The sequence below is a fragment of the Leucopleurus acutus genome (genome assembly GCF_964270905.1).
Source record: "Leucopleurus acutus genome assembly, chromosome: 1".
Lineage (NCBI taxonomy): Eukaryota > Metazoa > Chordata > Mammalia > Artiodactyla > Delphinidae > Leucopleurus > Leucopleurus acutus.
Window position 1 is genome coordinate 131,382,513 of NC_139142.1, and position 26,187 is coordinate 131,408,699.

Consider the following 26,187-nt stretch of genomic DNA (forward strand, 5'->3'; position numbering starts at 1 on the left):
GTCCGGCGCGTCGCCTTGCCTCGCGGACCCTCTCACCACCGGACAGCAGGCTAGAGACCCAGGAGCGGCCCACGGGAGCTCGTGCCGGCCCAGCCCGGCTGCCGCGCTGCACCATCGCCGGACCGGAGCCGCGCGGGGCCGCGCCGTCCCCGAGTGATGACGCGCTTCCTGCCCTCCCGGCGCGCCCGGGCCGTGCGCTCGCGCTCGCCCTCGGCTCTTGTTCCGCGCCTGGAGCCAGCGGCGGCGGCAGCGGCTGAGGCGGCTGAGGGAGCGGAGCGGTCGCCGGGCGCGCGGGGGGTCGCCGGCTGCACTCCGGTGCAGGCGCTCTGCAGTGAGACAGTAAATGCATCCGCCGGTAAGGCTCACGACTCACTCGGGTTTTCCTCTTCCTCCAGCTGCATGCACGTTGCATGAATTTCTCGTGTCTTTTCCCTCCCCTCTACAGAAGGAAAATGTGGGTGGTTTTCCCCTTCCTTTTGCATCTCTTGAGTGATGCAAAAAACCCCGCAAAGCTCCCAGATTTGATGTTCTAGGAGGGCTATTTGCAGAAAATAAAAATAAAATTAAATTAATGCACCTGTCTATCGCACATGTATGTTTCACTGCACTGGACCCGGGCGCCGCGGTTTGCAAACAGCCTCTCAGCCGGCGCCCGAGAGCGGATTCCTAGCCGTGGGCAGCCGGTCCCCTGCGGGGCTCCCGCTGGGTTTCCGGTAACTGGGCTTTGAAAAGCGGCCCCGCCTGCATGGAGTGTCCCCTCGGCCCCGGCCGGGTCCCCGCGCCAGGAGAGTTGGCGCAGGCGGAGCGGCTTCATTCCAGCACTGGTCGCCCCGACTCCAGCGCCACTTTGCAAACAAGTCTCCGGCCGGGCTCCAGGCAAAGACAGCCGGCCGGTGCGGAGCTCCTTTGCCAGTCCCGGACTCTCAGACCTGCAGATTCCACGATTCCCCTTTACTTGGCAATCTCGCCACTAGCAAACTGCTGGCCGCTCAGGGACCTAGAGCTAGGGGAGGATTGGGATTCAGTGCCGCTGGCCTCGCGCTGGACCAGGGGCGCCCTCTCCTTTCTCGGCCCCAGGAGCTGAAATTTCGCGCCCACCGGGAGCCGGGGGTCCTGGAGACGGGCATTTCGGGATTCCCTGAGGGGACCGAGGAGCGACGTTCGAGGGCGCCATATTTTCAGTGGGTCTTGGCTACGGAGGGGAGGGGGCGAACAGTTGGTGGGCCCGGGGGAGAGCGCGGCGCCCCCGCTGGAGAGGCTGGAGCGGTTTTCTCTCGGAAAGTTTGCGCGCCCAGGCCGGCACTGAGGCGGCCCCGCAGGGCGCGCACCGCGCCTGTCCCCGCAAGGGCGCGCGGGCTGCAGCGCGTCGCCAGGCCGGCCCGCCGGGGTTGAGGGCCGAGAGCCGCCGTCTGGGACTGAACGCTCGGCTCGCCTCCTTCCCCGGTCCAGCCGAGACGCGGCGGTCGGGCCCCGAGGCGCAAGAAACACGCCCCTCTTCTGCCGCCGCGGCTGCCTGGACGCTCCGCGGGAGCCGTGCGCTTGGCCGCGTCCCCCGGCCGGGCACCGGTGCGGAGCGTTTTGCCGGCGCCGGGATCCGCCTGGGCGCTCCGCAGAACGCGGGATCTCACTCCCCGCGGAGAGGAGGCGCCCGGTTTTCGCGTCGGGGCCGACGGCCTGGCTTGCGGGGGTTCCGGGGCGGAACACCAGTCCGAGCCTCCTCTCGCCTCCCTGGCTGCGGCCGCAGCGCCAGCGGCTGCGTGCTCGTCTCTCGCCGCGGTGCCAGCTCGTGGGGCGAGGTTGGGGGGGGGGGTTCCAGAAGTTAGGGCTTCAGGTGACGCGTGGGGAAACTTGGATTTTTGCTGCCCGTGAAGAGCCCAGGTGACCTGGGGAAAGGAGATTGATTCACAGTCCCTGTCTCGTGGTGAAAACTAACCTCTGGCAATTTCCAGACGGTGAGAGAGGAATGAGCTGAAGTGTTGGCGTTGTGCAAGACACAGTTAAAGACAGGAGAGTAGGGGTGATGTTCCGGAGAATTGTACCCCCCCAAATGTAATAAATTACAAGCAGCCTGGTGGTCTTAGTACCACTTACTTTGGCTTCTGATAGTACCCGGGGTGCTGAGTTGTGGCATTCTTCAGGTTGCGCGCTATCCTCCCTCCTCCAGAGCTTGGAGTTGGCGACTCCTCAGGAGTGGACACTGGGGAATCTACTTTTGAAATAGATTGTAATCTCTGCTTTGCGAAGGGTCAGGGGAAGGGCGTATTGGCTGACCTATAGTTCGCTGGCAGGAACGTGCCAGCCGTTCTCCTTGGCGAGAGAAATGATGCCATACTATTGAGGTCATGTCAGCACTTTGGGGCTTTGTCATTGGAGAGGCTTCAGGGGATCACAGAGGGGATGTAGGGGATGGGGGGAGGCTTTCATCTCGGAGATGCGCCCTTTGTTGTCAGGGATTAGGCTGCTCTTGCGTCTGTCCACTTCAATAAATGCCTCTAGTGGGAATGTCAGCCATTGGGTTTCCAAGATTTTATCTTCCTTGTTGGCTGATTTGGGTTATCCATGCAAAAACCCTGGAGGTGCGGTGGTGTGACAAGACAAATGGCCTTGAGAGAGGAGGGATACCTGCACGAATGCTAATTTTGTTTTCACTGAGCCCTAGAATTGTGGAGAACACCCTGAGCCTAAGATACATTTATCTGGAATTAGCATAATTAATTTAGGAGAGAATCAAATCAGTTGCTGAAAGCCTCCATCCCTTTTGTAAAGTTCCCAGTCTTAGAAGTGGTACCTTGAATCCCAGAAACACAGGGCTCCTCAGATCGGGGAAGTCACTGGTTTCTCTCTGCCTTTGTACCCACTCAGGTCATCAAGGAGATACTAGAGAGTTATTAGAGTTTCTGTTTTTGGCATTGATGTTGTGCTTCTACCTCCAAAGGGAAGGTGCACTTTTAAAATGATCCTGTTCAATTAGTTATTGGGGAAATTCTTTCTAGGCAAAGGTTTATTTATATGGGTCTTGAACTCACTTACTGTTAAATCTACTTGTTCAGGGTTTTTCAAACACTGTTCCCTAGAGTATTTTTAAGCAAAGTCAGGTTTTAGAAATAGGGGTAGGTATGTGTGTGTGTGTGTGTGTTATTTTTTGCTTTAGCCCAGTTTCTTTTATAGCTCAAAATTATACTGATTCCCCCATTCCTCCACTCCTGGCTCCCAGCAGATCATTTGTTCCGAAGAACAGTTAAGGATGGTTACAGGTGATGAACAATTTAAATCTTTACCAACTATGCTCAGGAAAAAAGAAAATCTAAAGATGTATTTATTCATCTTAGGATTGTGCTTTATATATATGTGTCACATTTTTGTGCATGTGCTAAACATTACATAATAAAAATCTTAAAGGAGTTTTCTCAATAATGCTAAAATAAGAGATTTAAAAAAGAGAAGTTTTATTACAAACCCTTCAGTTTTCATTCCCAAGTATACTACCTCAATATTTATTTTTTTTTTTATGCCTCTCTTAACAAAGTGTTATAAATTGTGCTTTGTTGCCTCTTGCCAGATTCTTATTATAACCTCATGGCTTGATCAAAGTTCCTGCAATTTCTTTCCTATTAAGAAGATTTTGTAACTTCAGGAGGTGAGAAAATGCCTATTCATTTTGGAGAGTTGCCTGTCAAGTTACCAGGCTGTGTGTGTGTGTGTGTGTGTGTGTGTGTGTGTGTGTGTGTGTGTGTTGTAGTGTGTGTGGCATGCCTGACTCTTGGGACAGTATCTAAAACTTGTGTTCTGTGACATTACTACTCCAGAACTTTTGAGTTATAATGTTTTCTTGGAGATTTGGGGTGGTGTTTAGCCAATACAGGAAGTACTAAAAAAGAGTTAAATAATTCAAAGTTATTTTTATGGATACAAAAAAAAATTAAAGCCAAGGAGGAAAACTTAATAAGCAGGACCAGAATTACAGCTTACCATACCCAACTGGTGCCTTTTTAATTACAGTACTTTCCCCCAGAAGTTTTTAATCCTATTACTTTTATATTTAATAAGGAGACTAGTTAAGACATAAGCCAAACAGAACTATTGCAAATAATGGGGATAAATGCTGGGTATAACCAGATGTTTTGCCTAAAGTTAAAAGAGTTAAGGAATCTGAACTCTGTCAAACCCCCCTGCAGGCCCTCCTCACTCCCCTTCCCCAATAAGCAGGAGATTTTGAAAGGCTAAAAAATCTTGGATGGCGTTGGAGACAAAAAACAAGAAAAGAACAAAATGTTTAAGGTAGGCTTCTCCTGTCCATTGACCAAACGAACAGCCTGTGGCTTAGTGGCAGGTGTCGCTTGGTTTTGAGAGCCTTTGTTTATGTACCACCCAGAGCTATGAATTAAGACTGGGCTCTTTTGCCACCCGTTTCAAGGTGCATTGTCAGAGTCAGTGCCAAGACCATGGTTTTGTTTCTCCCTTAACCAACAATTTAATTTCAGCCAAAGTGATGCTGTTCTGAATATGCAGAACAAGTAGTGAATATTTGTGTTTCCTTTTTACTCTTTTAGCTGCACTCTTAACAAACAGAATTCTCTAAGCCTGCTACTCACTTATTCAGAAATTGTTTTTGAGGGCTTACCATGTACTTCAAGCTAAGAAATCATCCCCTGGCCTCACCCCACATACTGAGTTCCTAGAGGGTGCTATTCTTTTATACTTGACACATCTCATAGATTCCGGGGGCGAGAGGGGATTAGTGTGAGATTAAACAGTACTTGAACAGTCCAGCATGATCAAAGATACACAAAGGATGTGAACAGGCAATTCCTAAGATAAGAGGTACAAATGATCATAAACATGTGAAAAGATCCTCAATGTACATAATGGTCAGGGAAATGCAAATTAAAAAACAAAGAGATATTAGTTTTCTGTTCAATTAATTCATGTTGTAAAGATTGGTAACATCCTCCATTAGGTGGGTTGGGGGCAACCCTCAGACTCTTGTGGGGAGTATGAACTGGTGCAGCCTTTAGGGAAAGCAGACAGTTTTGGTGAAAATTTGGAACGTGTATGCCATATGAACCAGCAGTTGCATATTTGGAATCCTTTCTTACAGAAGTAAAAACATCAGCATGTAGGGATCTGTGTGTGAGGATGTTTATTGCAGGATTACTACGGTAAATAAAGTAGGAGCACCATGAATGTCCATCAGTAGGATGAATGAAATAGGGTACAGCTACTATGGATTGTTTTGTGAAGGATGTCTGTGATACATTACATGTAAATAAAATCGAGTTGCTGAGTATCATATGCATCAAGAGTATGACCCTATTTCCGATTTAAAAAAGAAGCCCTAGTAGGTGTATGACCTTGGAGAAAGATACGGAAGGATACATAAAATTTAATATTGTTTAAAATTAGCATTGGGGCAGAGGGGTGGATAACTTGCCCCTTATACACCTTGAATGGTTTACTGGCTCAAACTTGCAGGCTTTTCTGTATGAAAACTCTTTAAAGTGTTATTTGGTTAATGAATAGGAAATTTGTCTGGAACCATTTTAGAAACAAATTTGGGAAATACCATGTTTTCTCTGATGCCTTCTGTAGCAATCTCTTGTCTCTTTGGAAACTTTCAGTTAGTTATCTTCTAAAATTCTGAGATTTCCCAAGTTTAAGTAAATTCCTTCAGGGTAAGCCATGGCTTCTGGAAGAGCTATTTACCTCTGTCTCCCAGGAGAGTGACAACAAGCAGTCATGAAAGCTCTTAGCAAGCAGTCTCCTTTCCCTTGACTTTTTCTGATCCCATTCTGAAGGTGGGGTCTTCTGGCCAACTGAAGAGGCTTCTTAGAGAGGAGCAGCATCTCCTCAAACTTGGTTTTCCTGAGCCCCAGAAAGTTGCTGCTAAATGACTCTGCTGGCATTTGAACCCTGGTCTCCTTCCACACTAGCTTAGCTGATTGCTCTCCCTGTGTACCATTTTCAGTCCTGCCCCTTGATGTGATTTTTGAAACTTGATAGTATTTCAGTTCTTGGCAGTCACTACAAAAAAATGAAACTTTCAAAAGCAGTGGAATCTCTGTTCACATTTTAAAAAGTACATACCACGTGATTCTGTGAATGCTAGTGGGAGGCTCCGAATCTCAACCCCCTGGAAGCCGGGGCTGTGCTGCAAATTTGAAAACCATGGTTTAGATTCAGTGGTTTCCAGGAGAGAATGCCTCAGAGTCACCTGGAGGACTTGTTAAAACCCACTTTGTTAGGCCACAGTTTCATATTCTGTTAGTCTTAGGTGGGGACTGATAATTTGCATTTTTACCAAGTTCCCAGGTGATGCTGATCTCGCTGGTGCTGGACCACACTTTGCAAACCACTGGTGTAGAGGAACAGCTTCCTCTGTTTTGCAGCTCTTGTGTTCTTGTCTAGCCGGTGCTCTGCCCTTTCATGGATGAAAGTTAGGGTGCCAATCAAGGCAAGTTAACTCAGTTTTATCAGTTTCACCAAGCTGGGAAAAAGAAATATTTGAGTTATTTTACTTAACTTTTTTCTGTATCTTTTGTAGGTGTTTGGGGATGTAGTGATGTTTCGTACATGGTTGTGTGTGGTTAATCAACAGTGAACGTCAGAGTTCAGGGATATTTTAAGTATTCTATAATGGTTTCTCATGGGAAAGCAGAGAGGACTATTAGTCTCTGGGTCCTGTCTTTTTGTTTTTCATCATACATATATACATATTCAAGATTTGATGTCACTGATTGCTTTTAATAAAAAGTTGCCTACATGTGAAGGGTATTGTGAAGAAAATGGTGATCAGATAATAAAAGGTGCTTAAATTGTTGTAATCTACTCATTGGTGCATTTGGGGTGGGGTGGGGATGAAGTACAGTAGTCATTAATTTCAACAAGTGTTTATTACGGTGTCTCCAGAGGGGACATATTTCTAACAATGCTTATCAGTGACACATAAGTGCTGGGCTGTGCCCGGGGACCCTCACTTGTCTGGATGCCCTCCAGAGGAGTGGCTGACCTGAAGCTCAAGAAGTTTCCCTGAAAGATTCCCCACTAGCGGATCTCCTAATTCTAAAATTCTTCAGCAGAGAAACACTTGTTCTGTTTTTAGCTGCTTAATTTTAGTGCTTTTCTTCTTTTCTGATGATTTCACATGTATGTTATAAGCAAAGCAAGATTCGTTGTGCTGAGTGGGGTGTATGAAAAGAAGTGAAATAGGAAGGAAATTTTCAGGAAGGAGGTCATACTTCAGCTGGGCCTTAGAGAGTGGGCATCTTCTGTAGGCGTCTCCACCCTGGCTTCACATTGGGGTCACCTGGGGATTCTGATTTGGTTGGTCTGGGTGGGGCCAGGGCATTGGTGGGTGAGTTTTCCAGGTAATTCTAATGCGTAGCTGGGGTAGAGAACATTCAGCTACAGCCCTCTGGGTCACTTTCCCTCATTCTTTTTTTTTTTTTAGATTAATTAATTAAATTTATTTATTTTTGGCTGCGTTGGGTCTTCGTTGCTGCCCGCGGGCTTTCTCTAGTTGCGGCGAGTGGGAGCTGCTCTTCGTTTCTGTGCGCGGGCTTCTCATTGCAGTGGCTTCTCTTGTTGTGGAGCGCGGGCTCTAGGCGCCCGGGCTTCCGTAGTTATTTTGCCTTATTCTTGGAAGATCTTGTTCATCTGGCTCACAGTCCCTCCTCCCATCAACATTTTTGGTAACTTGGACATCTATATAGATTGTCCCCCCCCAGTTCAGTCCTTTGACCAACTCTCTTTTAGTTATCTTTTCCTCTTGCTACTTCAGCCGTCCCTCCCATGGTTATTTCTAGGCTGCTGGTTCTCAGCAGTTTTGCCACCCAGAGGCTATTTGGCAATGTCTAGGGGGTGCTACGGGCGTCCAGTGAGGGGAGGCCTGGGATGCTGCTAAACGTCCTACGATGCACCAGAGAGCCCTGACCACGGAGAATCCCGTGGGCTAAAATGTAAGCAGTGCCGTGGTAGAGAAACCTTGCCCTGGTGTCCTGGGAGTTTTTTTTAACCCCGATCCATAGGAGAAATACATCTTATGTGAGACCCAATGCAAATACACATACAACTGAAACAAGTTTCATGAAACAATGTTTACCCATTACTAGGTATAATGTAGTTGCATACTTTTTATTCTGTGTCATTAAAAAAAAATTGCTGGTCATGACCCACTAAGTTGATTTTATTACCCACTAAACTTGCACCACAGTTGTGGACCTTATCATTACCAGTAACTGTACCTCCACCAAAATCTTGACAAGCATTCCAGTCTGACCCTCACCTTTTCTCTTTCACCTTATTCCTGTTATTACCCTGTTCCACCTATCCTGCACCCTACATGGGCCTCTGACCTGGTGACCCTTCCACTTCATTGTCCATCATACTTATTACCTCCTACCACTCTCCCCTCCACCCCGACCCCCAGGTGCTTCCATACACCCTCAACCTCTTTGACCATTTCTCCCTTCATCTTACTTTCCTGGGAAAACCCCACCCTCTGCCCACTGTGCTCCTGCCTCAGGCTGATGAACCTGGCTGGAGAAAACCAGCCATCTGCATCGTCTTGCTTTTGATTTATGACCATAAACCTCAAGGCGGACTCTGGACACTGCCCAGCCCACTATGTTTCTGTCCCCACCCCACTCTCAGCTGAGGACTTGGCTTATTTCACGGAGAAAAAAGAAGCAATTAGGAACTAGTTTCATCATCTCCTCGTGCTAAATCTGCTAGCCTCCCTGCACCGTAACCACACAGCACTGGAACCACATGTGAACTGGAGCCCGTTCCCTGTTGGCATGCAAGGCTCTCACTCATGCACGAATCTCCTTTCCCTTCTGCATCATTAGTTTTCTCCCTCTGATGGATCATCTCCATGAGAAACATGCTCTAGTATCTCTCATCTTAAGGGAGAAAGCAGCAACCACAAAACACTCTCAACCCACTATCCTAGTCGGCTGTTCTCCCAATTCCTCATTCTCCCTTGGAGTAAGTACCTTCTAAAAGAACTGTCATACGTTTTGCCCGCTTTCCCCTCTCATTCTGTCTTGAACCCACCCCAGTTTGGCTTCTTGCCCACCCCCCACCCCCTCTTCACCAAAACCATGCTTCTTCAGGTGCCAGTGATACTTAATGGCCAACTCTTAGTTGTCATCGCCTGCAGCCTCTCAGCAGCAGTTAGCCAGCTCTCTCTTTGGCTGTCTTCACTTGGCTTCTGCACTGCAATCCTAACCTGGTTCTCCTCCTGCACTCTGGCCGTTCCAGCTCCTGTTCTGCTGCTGGATCTCCCCGTCCTGGCTTCTGAAGGAGGGGGCTGTTCTCTCACACTTCACTTGACTTAGGAGTCTGCTCCAGTATCACCTCCTTAGAGGTCTCCCTGGCATCCCCCAGCCCCTGCTCTCAGCCTCTTCTTTGTTTTCATATCAGTTATTATTCCCTGATACAGGCATACTTGGGAGATATTGTAGCTTCCGTTCCAGACCACGGCAATAAAGTGAATATCAAAATAGAGTCTTACGTATTTTTTGTTTTCCAGTGTATATTTACACTGTACTGTAGTCTATTAAAAGTGTGCAATAGCATTACATCTAAAAAAACAATGTACATACCTTAATTAAAAAATACTTTATTGCAAAAAAGTGGTAACCGTCCTCTGAGTCTTCAGAGAGTCATGATCTTTTTGTTGGTGGAGGGTTTTGCCTCTATGTTGTTGGCTGCTGACCAGTTTGGGAGCTGGTGGCTGAAGGTTGGGGTGCTTGTGGCCACATCTTAAAATAAGACAGCGATGAAGCTTGCCGCATTGATTGACTCTTCCTTTCACGAACAATTTCACTGTCGCACGCAGTGCTGTTTGATAGCATTTTACCCACAGTAGAACTTGTTTCAAAATTGGAGCCAGTTCTCTCAAACCCTGCAGCTGCTTTATCAGCTAAGTTTATGTGATATTCTAAATCCTTTGTTGTCATTTCAGTAATCTTCACAGCATCTTCACTGGGAATACATGCCATCTCAAGAAACCACCTTCTTTGCTCATGTGTAAGAAGCAATTCCTCATTCAGGTTTTCTCATGAGATTGCAACAATTCAGTAACATCTTCAGGCTCCACTTCTAATTCTAGTCCTCTTAATCTTTCTACCACATCTGCAGTTACTTCCTCCACTGAAATCTTGAACCCCTCAAAGTCATCCATGAGGGTTGGAATCAATGTCTTCCAAATTCCTGTTAATGTTGTTATTTTGACGTCTTACCGTGAATCATAAGTGTTCTTAATGGTATCTAGACTGGTGAATCCTTTCTGGAAGGTTTTCAATTTGCTTTGCCCCGATCTGTCAGAGGAGTCACTGTCTATGGCAGCTACAGACTTACAAAATGCATTTCTTAAAGAATAAAACCTGAAAGTTGAAATGACTCCTTGATCCATGGGCTGCAGAATGGATGTTGTGTTAGCAGGCATGGAAAATATTCATCTTGTTGTATGTCTCCATCAGAGCTCTTGGGTGACCAGGTGCCTCGTCAATGAGCAGTAATATTTGGAAAGAAATCTTTTTTTCTGAGTAGTAGGTCTCAACAGTGGGCTTAAAATATTCAGTAAGCCATGTTGTAAACTGGATATGCTGTCATCCAGGCTTTGTTGCTCCATTTACAGAGCACAGGCAGAGTAGATTGAGCATAATTCTTAAGGACCCTAGGATTTTCAGAATGATAAATGAGCACTGGCTTCAATTTAAAGTCAGCAGCTGCATTAGCCCCTAACAAGAGAGTCAGCCTGTCCTTTGAAGCCGTCATTGACTTCTCCTCTCCAGCTATGAAAGTCTTAGATGACATCTTCTTGCGGTATAAGGCTGTTTTATCTACATTGAAAATCTGTTGTTTGGTGTAGCCTCCTTCATTAATGATCTTAGCTAGATCTGGATAACTTGCTGCAGGTTCTGTGGGTTGGCCAAAAAGGTCGTTTGGATTTTTCCACAAGATGTTAGAGAAAAACCCGAATGAACTTTTTGGCCAACGCAATACATCAGCACTTGTTGCTTTGCCTTGCACTTTTCTGTTGTGGAGACGGCTTCTTTCCTTAAGCCTCACTAACCAACCTCTGCTAGCTTCACACTTTTCTTCTGCAGCTTCCTCACCTCTTTCAGCCTTCCTAGAATTGAGGAGACTTAGGGCCTTTCTTTGGATTAGGCTTTAGCTGAAGGGAATGTTGTGGCTGGTTTGCTTTTCTATCCAGACTGACAAAACTTTCTCTGTATCAGCAATAAAGCTGTTTCCCTTTTGTATCATTTGTGTGTTCACTGAAGTAGTACTTTCAATTTTCTTTAAGAACTTTCCCTTTGCATTCATACACAGCTTGGCTGTTTGGCACGAGAGACCTAGCTTTTGGCCTGTCTGACATGCCTTCCTCACTAACCTTAATCATTTCTAGCTTCTGATTTAAAGTGAGAGATGTGTGACCCTTCCTTTCACTTGGACACTTAGAGGCCTTTGTAGGGTTATTAATTGGCCTAATTTCAGTATTGTGTCTCAGGGAACCGGGAAGCTGGAGGGGAGGGAAAGAGACGGAGAGCTGCAGGTTAGTGTAGCAGTCAGAACACAAGCATTTATTGATTAAGTTCGTCATCTTATATGGGTGCAGTTTGTGGTGCCCCCAAAACAATTACAGGTGTCACATCAAAGATCATTGATCACACATCACCATAACAAATATAATAATATTGAAAAAGTTTGAAATATTGTGAGAATTACCAAAATGTGACACAGAGACAGGAAATGAGCAAATGCTGATAGAAAAGTGGTCCTGTTAGACTTGCTTGGCACAGCGTTGCCACAGACGTTCAATTTGTAAAAACAGTGGTATCTGCAAAGCACGATAAAGTGAGGTGCAGTAACATGAGGTCTGCCTGTGTTACATACATGATTCATTTATTGTCTGTCTCATAGCACTAGAATGTAAGCTCATGAGAGAAAACATCCTTTGGATTTGTGTCCCCAAGTGTCTAAAACAACGTCTGGCACATGATAGATAATCAACAAAATTTTTGTTTAATTGAAGCATAGTTGCTTTACAATGTCGTGTTAATTTCTGCTGTACAGCAAAGTGATTCATTTATCATATACATACATTCTTTTTCATATTCTTTTCTATTATAGTTTATCACAGGATATTGAATATAGTTCCCGGTGCTATATAGTAGGGCCGTGTTGTTTATCCTTCCCATATATACTAGTTTGCATCTGCTAATCCCAAACTCCCAATCCATCCCTCCCCTTGGCTACCACAAGTCTGTTCTCTGTGAGTCTGATTCTGTTTCATAGATAGGTTCATTCAACAAAATATTTTAATGTGAGTAATTGATGAAGAAAACTTGATGGTTATAGAGTTAGCCTTCCACGAGGTAAAGTCATTGTTTTCCAGATTGGAGCTAAGGAAGAGAGCAGTGTTGAGGCGGAAAAGTGTTGTCCCTTGGGGGCAGTGTTTCTTAGGTCATGTGCTGAGAGTTAGGGGTTCAAGCACTGAATGAATGAATCCTGTCCTTGTTACATACTTGTTGAGTGGTGGAAAGCACCTGCTGAGGACAGCTAGACAGAGACAAATGGCTGCCTCTCGCTTTTATCTCTGAAGAGGGGCTCTTAAACAGTCTGCTTGGTAACTCGCTGCTGGCTTGAAGACGTTAAGTTCACTTGTCTTAAGTGTTTATCACTGACCTCAATGTTCTGGTGAATTGTTGGTGCATCACTTGTCCCCAGGGTCCACTTGACCGCACAGAGAGATGTCTCCTTTTCCTCACGCGATGTTTGAGGCCCTGGCTGAGTGAATTCCTGCAGATGGGTGAAGTGTGCCTTGCTGCCCTCTGAACTACTCTCGCAAGCTCCCAGGCTCCAGACTTCGTGTATTTAAATCAAGACCGCTCCCTTCTCTTTCTGTTTGCATGCTTCAGGACTGCCCATTGAATTACTTGGCGTCCGTGTCCGGGACCTAGTTTGATGTCAGTGGAGATAATTTCCCGAGTGTGGCCTGAGATCATGTGTGGCACATCTTCCAAGGGGAGTGTAGATTATTCCTGGGTTTGAGAGGTTACATTGAGGGCACTTTAAGAGGCTTAATTTTCTCCTTAAAGGGCTCTCCATTGGGCTCAGCACCTGTCACTCCTGGGCCCTTCCCTCGGAGTTAAAGGAGCTCTCCCTCTGGGTAAGATGTCAGCCACGGGCAGCCTGACATGCAGCCACGAAGCCATCGGGCCTAGTACATCCAGGAAGAAAGAGTAGATGTCTTTGTGGGACATGTTTATTTTTATCATCAGTGTTTTATTTCTTTAAAAAGGGAGCCTGAATGGTTCTAGGTCAGCCTCTCCCTTTGACAGGGAAGGAACTGAGTCCCAGAAGGATGAGACTGACTGGAGCCACTTGGCAAAGCTGGCACTGGAGTCCCACTCTCCTGACCACCACTGGGCGCTCTCTTCTTTTCCTGGGATGTCTGGGTGGACCCCGACTTTAATTCATGACTGTGATTCTAGGCTCTGGGTGTGCATCAGAACCACCAGGGAAGCTCCTTCAACCTGCTGATTGTGTTGGTTCCCAAACCACCCCCTGATTTGGAATCTCTGAGAGCGGGACCTGGTCACTGTTTTTTTTTTGCGGTACGCGGGCCTCTCACTGTTGCGGCCTCTCCCGTTGCAGAGCACAGGCTCTGGACGCGCAGTCTCAGCGGCCATGGCTCATGGGCCCAGCTGCTCCGCGGCACGTGGGATCTTCCCAAACCGGGGCACGAACCCGTGTCCCCTGCATCGGCAGGGGGACTCTCAACCACTGCACCACCAGGGAAGCCCTGGACACTGTTTTTTTAAAATTCCCTAGGGAGGCTCCTAGGAGAAGTCACCCAGGAAGGGTGTGTAGGAGGTAAAATCAGCCAGGGCACTGGGGACAGTTGCCCAGCAGGGGAGATACTTGCCGGCCTTGCACTCTGGAGAGACACGGCTCCTTCCTGATGCTGGACAATCATTTCAACCAGGCCGGTCTGCCCCTCTCTCTCCCACACTCCCTCTGGTTACTGAGTAAGACCTTGCAGGGTTACAGTTTTAATGCATCTTGGAATGGCTTTATATTTTCTTTGGGGGCATTTCCCTAGTGTGTTTTGAGCTACTTAGGCAAGAATGAAAGCTGAACTCAGTTGGAGAGAATCATCTCCTGAGAGTTTTTATGGGTGCTCTTGATTACCTGCCTCTTGGTACCTGCATGTTGAGGGTGACCTGCCAGCTCTCAGACCAGCTGGAAGTGAGAAGCTAGCCATGGGTGCTGCCCTGACAGAGGAAAAGGGAGAGTGATTGGCTGTGCAGGGCAGGTTTGCACAATTTTATAAGAATGAAAAACCACTTGCTGGCTTTTGCTGGTGAACTTGCAGATATGTTAGAGCTCTGAGTTTGTGACAGTTGCTACAGGCTCCAGACTGCACAGCAGAGCCAGTAGTGATGCCCTGTCCCCCCAGAGCTGGCTCTCTGTTGGACCTGACAAATAGGGTATGTGCAGTTTTATGAACATAACTGATGAAGATATGAGAACAAGCACTGTGGAATCTGAGAAGCATCAGGTGGCCAAATGTCCCTCACAGAAGGAGTCAGAGAGGGGCACTTTGCTCCTGAATTGGAACCTGACAGATTGAGCATCACTTTACCACAGGCTGGTGGCTTAAACAGCAGAATTTTACTGCCTCAGTTCTGGAAGCTGGAAGTTCGAGATCAAGGTGTTGGCAAGAGTTGGTTCCTACTGAGAGCTGTGAGGAAACACCTGTTCCAGACCTCTCTCCTTGGATTGTCGATGGCCATCTTCTCCCTAGGCAGGTCTGGTTCTGTGTCCAAATTTCCCCTTTTTATAAGGACACCAGTCACAATAGATAAGTGAGGGCCCACCGTAATGTCTTCATTTTAACTTGGTTACCTCTGTAAAAACCCTATTTCCAAATAAGGTCACATTCTGAGAGACTGGGAAGTTAGGACTCCAACATTTCTTTCTTTTTTTTGCGGGGGGCATGCCACGCGGCATGTGGGATCTTAGTTCCCCAACCAGGGATCGAACCCGTGCCCCCTGCAGTGGAAGTGCAGGGTCTTAACCACTGGACTGCCAGGGAAGTCCCCAACATTTCTTTTTTGAGGGGACGCGATTCAAGGCATAACATAGATTGTCAAATTGACTTGTTTCTCAGAATCAGCATGTGACATGGAATGCTTGTTACTGAAGTTACCTCTTTAGGCTAAGGGACCCTCGTCCATTATAGTGGCGGAATTCTGCACCTGCCGAGTTTCACTGACCTACACCTGGGACTTTACATTTTCCTAAGGTCTTGTCTCTATTTTTAGCCATCATAATGATCATGGCAGGCAGGTATTATTTCTGCTTTGAGGAAATTGATGTGTATCAAGGTTTACACACTAAATACTGGCTAAGTTTGATTCAAGCTCAGATTTTCTCCTCTGTATCCTAGGTTTCTCCCATAACACTGGTGATTTCTCAAGTCTTGATATGCATAAGAATCTCCTGGGAGACTCGTTAAAAATACAGATTTAGGAGACTTTCTGGAATACTACCGAACTAGAAGCTGAGGTTACAACCAAGGAATCTGTATTTTTATCATTTCCTCTGGAGAGTGTGATGCACTCCAACATGTGAGAATGAATGCAGTCTACCATGGACATAATATTTTTTGCAGGAGAACCCACCAATACTGCCAGGTTCCCATTTAATTTTCTGTTGGTGGCTTGCATGGGAGGCCCTAGGAGGCATCCTGGGAAGGTGCTCACTGGAATTGGGGTGCTTTGAGCCCAAGGGGATCACCTTCTTAGATGGTACCCCTGCCACCAAACTGATGGGGAGGGTCAGCTGCCAGGCTGTGCTCAGTGTCACTCAGCTAATGAAAAATAAATCTGTCTTGAACTTTCTGTGCTGTACAGATGCACCTTGCACCACAGTGGGGAACAGGTGGGAGATAAGTTGAGGCCATGTGATGACAAACATTGCATGCTTTATCAAAGCAAAAACAGAATTGGCAAGAGGACAAGACAAGAAAAAATGGTGACTGTTAAGTATTTATGGTTATAAAATGTATTTGCGTGAACTAAAATGTGATGGCGCATGCCCAGTGCAAAAGAATCACCTAGAGAAGCTTTTGAAACCGGGATTCCTAGGCTCCACCCCCAGAGATTTTCTTTCTCAGGTGGGGCTCAAGAATTCTGAGCTGCTGGTCTGGGGACCACATTTAGAACTGGCGAGTGAATATTGATAAAAGATTGTCACTGTGTACTTCATTTGTTGATAGTACAATGATAATCTCTCTGAATAATGACAACATTTCTAAATCTTGGCCATTAGCCTATAGATTATAACCCATACTCAGGGTCAGTGTCCAAGTTACTTCACCAAGTCGACTTTATTTTTATTTTAAAAAATATTTATTTGTTTAAATTATTTATTTGGGTGCGCTGGGTCTTCTTTGTGGCGCGTGGGATATTTTTATTTGCGGTATGCGGAGTCTAGTTCACTGACCAGGGATCGAACCCGGGCCCACTGCACTGGGAGCACGCAGTCTTAACCGCTGGACCACCAGGGAAGTCCCAACTCGGTTTTATTTTAGTGCCTATATAACAAAACACATGCTCTCTTAGTGCGGGTTGCATTTCCTAGAGTGTGGTCCTTAGGTCAGTACTCTCAGAATTACCCAGGAATAAGGTTAAATACTCTAGCTGCCCAGTCCCCAGATATTCTAATTTGGTATGTCTGTGTGGGGTCCAAGAATAGGGAGTTTTCATAATCAGAAGATTGTTAGGTATACTGAAGTTTGAGTGCCACTGAGCTAGGGCTTGGAAAACGGTTGTGCTTTTTACCAGAAGCTAGCTACATAGTAAGGTTAAAAACAATCTATGTTTACAAACAATCAACCTTGGCATTTGTTGCCATTTTCCGGCTTGTAATGCTGTTTGTAGTCTGAAGTTACTAGGACCTTGTTCTGCATCAGGGATGTAATTTTAACAGATTGTTAGAGTTCTCTTTGAACAATCATCCCCCTCCGTTTTGTACATAAGCTCATGCAATTCATTTTAAGATACATCTTACAACAAAAAGTTATGTTCCTTGTCCAAGTAAATTCCTTTGGAGCATTGATAGTAATGTGACATTTATTAGAGATTTTTGGAATTAATTCAAGGAGGCTTTGTGGGTTTTTTTTTTTGCGGTATGCGGGCCTCTCACTGTTGTGGCTCTCCCGTTGCGGAGCACAGGCTCCGGACGCGCAGGCTCAGCGGCCATGGCTCACGGGCCCAGCCGCTCCGCGGCATGTGGGATCTTCCCAGACCGGGCACGAACCCGTGTCCCCTGCACTGGCAGGCGGACACTCAGCCACTGCGCCACCAGGGAAGCCCAGCTTTGTGGTTTTAAACTGTGCAAGTGGTTAAGGATGACCTTTGGTAGAAATAGGTTTGTGTTCTTGGGCTCTGTCTGTATATTTAAAAAAATTGGTAAATGCTTTCACATGAGAGCGTGTGGGGTTGAGGGGAGGGACTCTCCAATTAGTAAAGGAAATTCAGACCAATAGATCTTGGTACTCTCTGCTCCTTGCCTTGCAGATGTATCTGCAAATTGATCCCACCCCACCCTACCACCCCGCCCCTGACAAGATTTTTACTTCTAGGTTCTTCCTTCTGGCAGAATGAGGACCTTCACTTTTAGAAAGAAGAGCTAAGATTAATTTTGTGTCTTTGGGCCATACGTGCCCTCATCACTTTATATAATGTATTCTTGAAAAGTTAGAGATAAATAATCTATTTTTTTTTAACACTGCAGCAGGAACTGCATGTGTTTGTCAAAATGGATAGAACTATACACTTAAAAAGGGTGAAATTTACTGTACATAATAATACTTAAATGAACCTGACTCAAAAAATGTGTCAGGGGAACTTGTCGCTTTAGCCGTTCTTTTCGTGAATTAGTTTTCGAATTAAAGATTTCGTTTGTGATGCAAATGACTCTCCTAGGTCCATCTCTGTTCCATACATGTTTGAAAAGCATTCTGTGTGCTTTATCTAGGTTGGTGCTTAGTGGGGTGGGGGGAGTGGAGGTGGCACAGGGCTCTGAGGGACGGGATTGACCTCCCACCCATTCTTCTTGATCATCTTTATCTTAGTGCCACATCTAGTACATGGTGGGAGTTCACAAAGGTTTGGGGGATGAATTAAACCATCATGCTGATGGAGAAACTAAGGTACTGAGAGGCCAAGTGGCTTGTCCAGATGTGAGGGCGGAATGGCTGAAGTGGGAGAAGAATCCTTCAGGCCTCTGTATCCTTTCTCCAACTTAGGTCTTATAAATTCATATTTTATCAGTTGGGAGTCTCTTAAACCAAGGTGCGCCTGTAGCCTTGTAGGGTGGAGGCACCTTGTTATCATGGAGGAACCCTGGCTTTGAAGTCATTCATCAGTTTGACAAATCTTTTTCTGAGTGTCTGTGAGGTGCATGGTGGATAGGGCGCAACCTGAGCCCTGATCTCATGGAAAGCACAGTTTGGGAGGGTGTATGTGTGAGCAGGAGGCATTAAAACAAATCAGAAGAGGGTTGATTGTTGCAAAGGGTTACTTGTAGGAACCTATTATACAGTGACCACCATTCATAGTGTGACCTTGGGGGAGTCCTCTAACCATTGTAAGCTTCCTTGTCCTCAATAAAACAGACAAATCAAGGATTTGTTGCGAGGATTCAATGAGATAATAAATACAAAGCAGACTGTGCATGCTCCTGGGCACATGGTAATTAGCTGTCATTTGTTAGGGTGAGTCAATGGAGATATGTGTATATTTCTCACCTCTGTGCTGCATTGGCTCACGTAGACAACCTCAGAATGGGAGTTTGGTATGTTTGTTTGTTCTCCTCTGTTTTGGATCATCTGAAGAACAACGGTGGGGATGTATTGGAGGGCTGTTTTGGTTGGTTTTGTTCGTTGACCAATGAAGTTGAGGTGGGAGCAGCGCTTTCTAGCCAGGGAGCTTGGTGATGATTGTAAGTATGCTGAGATAGCCATGCCACCCGTCCTACCTCAGTCTCGCAGGGGCCGCCAGAGCTCAGGTGGGACAAAGATGATCATTTTCCAAGTGCGCCAAGACTTGGCGCCGTAGAGCCTTCAGCTCTAAATGTGCTCTAACCCTAACCCCCGGAAGCAGGACTGAGGAGAACAATGTAAAGGACGCAAGGGCCGCCGTAGGCTGAGTAGGAGCTTTAAATGAGAGATGCGGATGAGCTAGACCAGGGTTCCCAGACTTCTCTGACAATAAGACTCACCCGAGTAGTTGCTAAATTGACAGCTCACCTGGCCTGCAGTCATCTGGGTTGGGGCCCTAGAATCTGTGTATGTAACAGTTACCCCAGTGTGATTCTTACTGGGGATATTTGAGAAACCCTGGATGAGGTCATAAATCTCTTTGTCCTTGCTATCTAAAGCTTGCTGTCCTTCCAAGGATCAGCAACATCAGCATCACCAGGGAACTCATTGGAACTCTGGGGCTCCATCCAGACCTGCGGACTCAGAATCAGCATTTTAATAAGATCCTGAGATAAATGTATATGCACGAGAAATTTGGGGCAGGGTTTGCCTAGAGGGCAGGGACACCTGTCAACATTTTACACCAGGGAGGTAGTAGTAACAAGGTCTGATCATCTCTTCTGAGGAACTGGAAGAGAGGTTAGGCCAGGGATTTGACCTCAGGTTTCTGACTCCAAATTGAGTGCTCATCACACATCCTCTTGACTGCGGTTCTTACTGACTCTTAGGGTCTGTCTCCAGCCTGATGTCAGGGCCCTCACCAGCCTGTTAAATGTTGCACCTGGGAAGAATGACACCTGGGGACAGGAGAGCACTGCTGGGACCACTCAAGTGTGCCATGGTCTTTGGCATCCTTTGACTCTGTCAGGACCCCTTCTCGCTGTTCCTGGGAGGAGACTTAGGTCCAGATGTCAAAGGCAGCGAGTTCTTGGAGACTGCAGAAGTTTGCATCATACCAGTGGTGGGTCCCTAAAAAAGTTGTTTAATCTCCATCCAAGGACAGGATCAGTTGGAGTGCAGTTTTTCTAACGCTCCTCCAGGCTCCTTAATCCTCCTTCTCCAAGCACGATGTCAGAGAAAATACCGTGCGAGGCATTTGCCAAACGGCTTCAAATAAGCGTCCACACACATTTCCAAAAAGACAATTAGAAGCTTATTTGATGAACTAAAGGCCTGCTGTGCTAGACATTAGTTGGAGAGAGTCAGTGCCAATTTGGGAAGCTCTCCCGGGGATTCTTTCTCATCACAGCCCCCTCTTGGAGAAGCTGAAATGGGGAAGTGCAGAGACCGCCAGGGAGAGGGGAGGAGGGGCAAGGGGAGTGACTGACCCAGAGAGAAAGGAACAATGGCTCTGACTCCTCCCAGGAGAATTGGAATCTTTGCAGATAAAATCAAGCGGAAAAGTGAAGGTCATTACAGATTCATCAACAATAGAATCCTATTACTAGTTACCACGGGTGTGTTGTGGCCCGGAAGACTCTTTAGGAAACTGAGCCCTAGGGAGGTCATGGACTCTGTCCAAGGTCATGCATTGGGTTAGTGGCAAAGCCTGGGTCAGGGTCCAGGGATTCCATCTGTGCTCTGTCCCTGTGCTCTGCTGCCTTCCCTATGGGAGGGAAGATGCTGAGAATGTGAAATTTTATAATGATTGGATCCAGATGTGCTGGCCCTACCCCCCCCCCTTAAAGCTAACATAGTAGGTTTTTCTTTTCTTTTCTTTTTTTTAAATGAAATAGAATATTTTAATCTGCTGGTTTCACTTGCTTGTCCACCTTACGCATTCAAGGGATAAAGGTCAGGAAAGAAAAATCACAAGCCGGTAAATATCCCTTTGTTGGGGATGTGACACCAGGCTCTTTGTCTTGGCACCAGATTGAGTGACCTGTGGCACACAGGACAGGGACAAGCTCTGTGCTGGACGTGGGCAGAATGTTTGTGTTCATAGTTGGAGCATGGGTTTATATGCTCTTGCCAAGGACAGACGCATGTTACATTTTAAAAATTAAACTATGGGAAGACAAACGTTACGATGGTTCTTGTAGCTTGAGTAGGGGACCCTAACGGACTCCAGTGCAGAGGCATGGGGAGGATGTAGCCATTTCTGTGATGCCTAATTGCTCGTGTGGAAAATGTGAAGCCTGTAATATTTATGTCACACAGCTTAGCAATAGGTTACACATTGCCTTGGTTAAAAATAGTATAATGTGGGCTTCCCTGGTGGCACAGTGGTTGAGAGTCCGCGTGCTGATGCAGGTGACATGGGTTCGTGCCCTGGTCCGGGAAGATCCCACATGCCGTGCAGTGGCTGGGCCCGTGAGCCATGGCCGCTGAGCCCGCGCGTCCGGAGCCTGTGCTCCGCAACGGGAGAGGCCACAACAGTGAGAGGCCCGCGTACCACAAAAAAAGAAAAAAAAAAAAGTATAATGTGTGTGCCCATTTTATTTTGTCCACTAGATTGAGTTTTGAGGGCAATAAAACCCTTCTTTTGTCCGGTGGTCTTGGGACGTGTTAAGTGATTAGAACATCCTGCTGCCGTGGTCAAAGGAGATAGATGCCTTGGCGAAGTGGGACTTGAGCTGGAGGCCAAGTGCCCTGAATTTTGGTGTCCTTCCGTGTGGTGTTGGCTGTGTCAGCCAGCCATTACAACTTCTTATCAACCATATGTCATATTGGTTGAACTCAAGTGTTTTTTTTAATTGAAGTATAGTTGATTTACCATGTTGTGTTAGTTTCAGGTGTACAGCAAAGTGGTTCAGTTATGTATACACACACATACACACACATATACATATATACACACATATATACATACACACACACACATACATGTATGCTTTTTCAGATTCTTTTTCCTTATGGGTTATTACAAAATATTGAGTATAGTTCCCTGTGCTATGTAGTAGGTCCTTGTTGCTTACCTATTTTATATATATCAATGAAGTATTAACAAAAATACATAATTTGTTGAGAAATTAAGTCCTTTCAGATGATAACAGAAGCAAGTAGTCATTAGTGCCAGAGGTTTATTAGTTTGCTTTGAAAATTGAGGGGAAATCCCATGCTTTGATTCAGTGGTAGAATACCAGTGGGGGGACTGGGTTTGAAAACCCGGGGGGCTTCCAGTGGGACTGGGTTTGAGAACCACCGGGCTTGGCCGTGCTGCCAGGCCAGTTCGGTAAGAAGCCAGCTCTGTCATTCAGCTGGTGACTGAGGTGCTGTGTTCAGCTGCTCCAAGTGTACTCCTGGGACCAGCAGCCTCAGTTATCACCTGGGAACCGCTTGGAGAAGCAGCGTCCCCAGGCCCTTCCCCCACCTCCTGATTTATAACTCTAGGGCAGGGGCCCAGGAACCTGTGTTGGAACAAGTTCTTCAGGGTATTCTGTTGCACACCAAGGTTTGAGAACCACTGCCGTATAGTTCTTAAGCAGCAAAAAACTGGATGTGCAGACTGGTGGGTCCTTTCCCAAAGCATTCACATTGGGCTGGGTTCTTGTTCTGGTAACCCAGGCCGAGTCGATGGGGTAAATAGAGCTAGATTTCCATTAGTGCTCAGAAATATTTAACGACAGCCCACAGTCTGGACGGATAGATTCATCCAGCTCCCCTCAGACTAGGCTCTGCAAAAAGCATGCTGTGGTGGTGACTGGACAAATCAGTTTCAGAACATTTCCTCCCAGGGATGCTTTTGACAATCTTCCTGTCAGGGACAGACAGAGATGGACAGGTCTCAGGGAGGAAAGGACGGGAGAGGTGACAAAACTGGCTGAGGGCCTTGCGGAGAGACAGGTTTCCGCTGAGGAAACATCCCAGCAAGCGGCAGGGTTAAGACGTGGATGTGTTTCACCTGTGTTTCTGCTGGCTGTGTGATAGCAGACGTGTTTGATGAGCATCCTTCTCTTGAAAGGACGTTTTCATTGCAACAGTTGAAACAGAGCTCTCTGTTTGAGAAACATTTCCTGGTGGAACAAATGTTTCCAGCTGAAACAGAGTGCGGAGATAGTATTGACTTGAGGGAAAAGAGGAAGAGTTAAAGGATTCCATTCATTCATGCCTTCTCTGTGTTGGGGAACGTCCTGGGCAGAGTAAGAAAGGATTCCTGCTCTGCTAGGGGTTACCCAGAGGGAGGGGCAGCTGCCACAGTGTTTCCTGGCCGAGGGCACAGTCAGTGCTAAGGGTAGGAGTCAGCCAGCTCAGGGGCTGTGGCACCTGCTGGGACTGTTTCCCTGGCTGGAATCTGTGGTCCTTGGGGTGCGTGGGGGCTGATGGAAGAGATTGTCCCCAGACAATCTCTGCGTTTAGAGGACCAAGTTCCAGCTTTTCTTTTAGGATATCTGAGTGGGTTGTGAGGGTGCCCTCCCCGTCTGGATGGCCAATCACATCATAAGGCCATAATTGTACCCCGTTTTAGTTTAAGAGAACTACAATGAAAAATAACTTAAAAATAACTTCTAGGAGGTCAGATCTGGGTGGAGGCTGGGGTGATTCTGTGAGGAGTGTTAGAAAAATACAATCAAAACCAAAATCTCCTTCCAACCCAGAACACCTTACCACAAAGAAAGAAGAGAGAGAAAGCAATTTTGTTATTGAATAAGCATTAAACCTGAATTTGATGCCCATCCGTAGGCATCCTGCTGCAAGGACTGCAAAGCTAGAGATTGCAAAGGTGGAAAGAATTCTTCTGTCTTTCATGTAGCTGGGTGGATACACAATGCATTGTATTCCTGTCTTCAAGATAGAATTGCTACCTTTGTCATGTCTTTACCCCTGGAGGTAGGGCTTGCAATTTGGAGTCTGCTGACAACTGAAGTTAGGCCCACTTCCAGGAATAGGAGATAGAGCTCTATCTTCCTTGATGATTACATTTCATAGAGGTGGCTCTCAGGCAGTTGTGAGAGAGGCTTATTTAGCATTTACCTTATGGGAGCAGCCTTGCCCCCTTTCCCTGGTGAGGGGAGCTTGAGTATCCTGGAATCAGGGCTCTCCCTTAGTTCATAGGGGTTCCTAGCTTCTGATGTAGACATTGACCTTAGACAATTATCTCTCCTCTCTGACCTTAGGATCCTCATCTGAAAAAACTGGTTGGACTAAAGCTCTGCTATCCCATGACTTGGAGGCTCTGCTCCCGTTCCATTTCCCCAAGCTGCCATTTTTTTCTCGCTCCAAGCCCAGAGCACCCAGGTCGGACAGCAGTTGCAGCCTGGCTCAGAAATCTTACCAATTCATATACATGTGCAGATCGAGTTACAAACCAGCTTTTCGAGCTCAAGTTTGGAGTGCCTCAGAGGTGGCACCAGGTCTAGGGGCACCCCTTGGCAAAGGCTCCTCCTTTTCCCCCAAGACAGGAAGGTCTCGGGGGATAATTCTGTATCTGACAAAATTTGCCTGACGCCGCAGCAAAGTCAATCTGTTGATACTGGGTTGTGGTAAAGGAAAGTACAGTGTTTATTGTGGGGCGCCAAGCAAGCAGGGGCAGCTTGTGCCCAGAAGACCTGAACTCCCTGATGGCTTTCAGGTAAGGGTTTTTAAAGCCAACATTAAGGGTGAGCCTTGCAGGGTGCGTGATCAGCTCGTGGACCTGCTTCTGATTGGTTGGTAGTGAGGTAACAGGGTGATGTCTCAGGAATCTCAATCATCAACCTTCTGGTTCCAGCTGGTCTGGGGATTACATGCTTGTGGTCAGCATGTAGTCACCATCCTCCACCTGGATGAGGGTCTTAGTTTCTGCAGAACAACTCAAAGATATGCATCAGAGTGTTATCTCTATCCCTTTGGGAGGAACTAGGAGGCCTGTGACTCTATTGTTCTAATCATTAACTGCCTGAGTCTGCTCTAGGGAAGCCTAGGAGACTAAAGCTTTTTTTTTTCTACAAACAGGAAATGGGGGACATGGAGGGACGTTTGTACCTGGGAAGGCCCCAAAGGGTCCTGCTCAGTTTCAAACTTTGCTGTTGTGTCTGGCTTACCCTGCCTTTATAAATTAATTAAAATCACTTAATTTGTCTCCCTCTTTCCCTGACTTGTTTCTTTCAATACCTTTCTTTCTTTTTTCCCCTCCAATCAGGAAGAACCTTTGTTTCCTCACCAGCTTAGTTTCTGGGCTTTCTCTAAAGGAAGTGGTAAGTCTTTATGTGCCTTTTAGCCCAAGCACGTTACGCTTCCTCTAATGCCTGAGGAATCTTAGAAAATTGCTTTGCCTCGGACTTATTAAGGTCTCGCCAAGAAACTTTGAGTTGAATGACAGTGTTCATGTACAGAAATTTCCTCTCAGATGTTGCTTCCGTTACTTGATCATTCTTCAATTACTGGCTCAGAACATTCTTTTCCCTGCCTGATTTAACCCTACTGTGGGAACCTCAGACTTGGCATCTGGGTTGTGCAAGAACTCAATCCAGTCTAGATGGAGGTTTGTGAAGTTAGAGCTAAGGAAGGCTTCTGAGGACCCCAAGCCTGGTGGTGGGAACTGAGCACCTGACTCTTGGCCACGACAGTGCCAGTGGTCAGTGAGGGGGCACCACTGGAGGATTATGTATTTAGTGGGACAAAAATGTAAAAAGTAACATTTGCAGACCTTTCCCTCCCTTTTATCCTCCCGGTCCCCCTTCCTTCCCCTCCCCATTCATTTTCAGACCAATGTGTGGTTTCTCATCTCCGGTTAGCTGCATTCTGGCTTGTCTTGGATTCTCTTGGTATTAAAGGTAGAGAGGACACAGCATGCCTCCCCTGCCCCGCCCATCCCTGGATGTGGCACGGGGAGAAAGGAAGGGTCTTTCTGGGAAGTGGTGGGGCCTTGGGCAATTCCCCCACTGTGGCCAATCTCAGATTCCTTATCTCTTAAATCCACTCAATGATATGTCACTCAGAAAATGGTGGGGACCAAATGGGACAGTGGCTATTCCATACTCAGTGCAGCGCTTGGCCCACCGTAGGTGCTCTGGGACTCTGCTTCCACTCCCTTCCTCTTGGAGCTGTCTCTCTCCTGGTTGAAGCTGTCAGACTCCCACTCATCCTTAAGAAAGGATGTTACCTGCATATACTGCTGTGGAATCAAAAAGCTCTTCAGATATTCATGACAACAACAACAAGAAATCCCTCATGCCTTTTCCCTATGAGCAGCCCTCATT

At 46.7% G+C, this 26,187-nt stretch overlaps 1 protein-coding gene across 1 annotated transcript in view; it reads left to right on the plus strand.

Moving 5' to 3' along the window:
- Window positions 1–300: 300 nt before the first annotated feature.
- The window catches only part of TLN2 (talin 2), a 438,134-nt gene continuing 412,247 nt past the window's right edge, over window positions 301–26,187 (plus strand). The window contains exon 1 of the mRNA XM_082844286.1: window positions 301–355. The gene's annotated coding sequence lies outside the window, so the exon portion shown is untranslated. The remainder of the gene's footprint in view (window positions 356–26,187) is intronic.